Here is a 2,705-nt window from a genome sequence, read left to right on the forward strand (position 1 = left end):
GGGGGGGGTGGGCCGGGGCGCGCGAGCCGGCGGCCTGGCGGCGACGGGAGGGGGCTAGGGCGGCGGCGGCGGCAGAACCCTAGCGAGAGGGAGCGGATGAGGAGAGGATGATTCGGTCTGGTCTCCGTATGGGCAGCCACCTTTTTCAATCCTTCACTGGGTGGTTCAATCAACGTTGTCATATGGGTATTCCTACCTTCCTGAAGGTGTTGTTTTCTTGCCCGACTGCTGTTGTTTGTATTGTTTGTCATTTGTGTTTTTGTGATAAGATGTAAGAGCAGCAACTAACCTTCGGTGGCACTTATTAAATTTTGTAAGCCATTTGACCTAGATGTCTTGAACATCGTTTGAATAAATTTGATTGTGCGCGCAAGGCAGAGTCCGGGAGACTTATCCTTCAATAGTTTAAAAGAATATTTTACTTCTCTGGGAATAGAGGAACCTCTTTTCTGGAACAAAAAACTCCTAAACTGTGCATGGTTTGATGGATTGTGTCCCATTAAAACATTTCTGCCACATGTTACCACCAAGTAATGGCATTATAACAAAATTTATCCCATTCTCTTTTTTCACCCCAAATTGACAAGCCAACCGCAGATATGCCTCATTCGGTTCCTCTCCCTCCTCTAACTCTGCTCGCGGAGCGGGCCAGACTTCAGCTCACTTTTGACGGAGCTGCCAAAACCAAGCTCCACCAACTCCGTGGAGTGGAGGAGCGGAGAAATTCCGAACAGGGCCTAGATCTATATGTGGCAGCTTCTTAGCGCCAAACCCGAACTGTATTACATAGGGTTATTTCTGAGGTCGTAGGTAGCATAGCAGTGTAATGCAAACACATGACGGTTTTTCTCGCAAAAAAAAAACATGCCGTCACCAGACCAAGACGCGCTTGCCAGGCGAATGTCGCTCCCATTGGCTTCCTCCCTACTGGCATCTAGAACTGCACCATTTTACTGATTGCGTCGCCGTCACATTCCTCCACCATCACTATTTCCATTGCTGTTTCCCCTAGACACTGCAGTAATCCTGGTCCATGCCACAATCGGCAATCCTATTTAAAACGTTCGTTAGTGCAGACTCCCATGTGATTTTCTACAGAGAATTCTTGATTTACCTCATAGAATTAGTCTGGTTTCGGATATACACTCAATTTTTTTTTCTCTTTTAGTTATCCAGAAATAGCTTATAGTATACCATATTTGTTCTATTTGTTAGATGACCATTTTAAATTGATAAGCTAAATGAATTTACGATATGCTGAAGTAGCGTAAATATGTTGCCGAGATACTCTGAAAGGGCAACCCAGATACAGATGAAAAGAAGGATCACAATAATCCTTTAATACAAGGACGGTCAATTGGTGGAAATGGGAAAACGCACAAAATAGAAGCACTATAGCCGAAGGACTTTTTTTTTTGTCCATATCTGGAATTGGACTAATTAGGAAGTTAGCCTTGCGCGCTTAGTTTGGGGAGTGGATATACAATTCCATTACTTGGGTTCTAGTTACAGTGGATACGAATTTGAGTTCCTATTTATACTATAGTTTCCCTAAAATAATGAATTGGACAAATTATGACATACTCAAAGTTCTCTGAGTTGTATTCTCAAAAAAAAAAGTTCTCTTAGTTGTTTATGTCCTGTCAAAATTAAAAATAACTTCAATTATATCCTATCAAATTTGAATACATATTTTATGCATATGATTTTTAGCTGGCCGGTGCCAAACTAAATCCCTGTTAGGATGGAAGATTTTCTCCAGAGAGTTTTGATATTTATTCAGAAAAAATTACTAGCGGAATAAGATACGTACTTCTCATCTCAACGATCCATAAAATAAATTCACAAGGGACTTGTAAATCTGAATGATCAGCATGCAAGAAGTCCAGCAGCTGCCACCGCATCCCATGAGCTATAAGGACACGCCGCTAATCAAAGGAAAAAAAGGAGGGGCCCACAAGGGCTGCCGGCGGCGGTGTGTGGGGGCTGTGGGTGTTGGGAGGTGGCGCGCGGGTCCTCGTCAAGGTCGAGATCGGATCAGGTGTGAGGTTTCGTCGGCTGTGCTTCCGGCTGTGGCTGGGTCTGAGCCTCTTGCGCATGGAGCCTGCTCTACTCAGATCACCTGGTAGTGGCGCCCCTGCCGTCCTCTAGTCAGGTGCGACCTGGCCTGGTCTCGACTTGACGCAGGCAGGGGGCGCAGGCGGTGTTCGGCAGGGGCTGGTCACCGCTACTGCGTGCCCGCAGTGGTGATTCTCAGCGATGGTGGGTGTTGTGGCGTGCTTGTGGGGTTCCATCGGTGCGTGTGTGGCAGTGGTTCTCCGGCAGGCGACACAGTGTGGTGGTTGCGCCTCTCCCTCTCCTGGATCGAAGCCGGCAGTGCGCAGGGCAAGGGCCGGGTACCGGCTGCACGCGCGGTGACGATGGCTTAGATCTAGGGTTTGTGCTCGGGCGGACTTGATCGGGGCCCGGGGCGGATCGTAGCCTGTGCTTCCGGTAGGAGGGGTCGGGCATGGCTCGGGGTGTGTTCGTGGGAGGGCCTCATCCTCCCTTCGCGGGTACGGCGCTTGTTGGTGGTGGTCAGGTTACCGATGCGACCTTGTGTGGATCGTCGCTGGTAACCACGGACATGGCATCGCATGAGCTCGCCTGGCCATGGGCTCAAGGCTGGCTTGCCAGTGGCCGTCGGCAGTCCTACAGTCATCTCT

General features: G+C 48.7%; 1 protein-coding gene across 1 annotated transcript in view; it reads right to left on the reverse strand.

Annotated features, from left to right (window-relative positions):
- LOC119288449 (achilleol B synthase-like) overlaps nt 1-2,705 on the reverse strand; it is a 21,160-nt gene that overhangs the window by 17,224 nt on the left and 1,231 nt on the right. The window lies entirely within an intron of this gene.

Source organism: Triticum dicoccoides, chromosome 4A, assembly GCF_002162155.2.
Source record: "Triticum dicoccoides isolate Atlit2015 ecotype Zavitan chromosome 4A, WEW_v2.0, whole genome shotgun sequence".
Classification (NCBI taxonomy): domain Eukaryota; kingdom Viridiplantae; phylum Streptophyta; class Magnoliopsida; order Poales; family Poaceae; genus Triticum; species Triticum dicoccoides.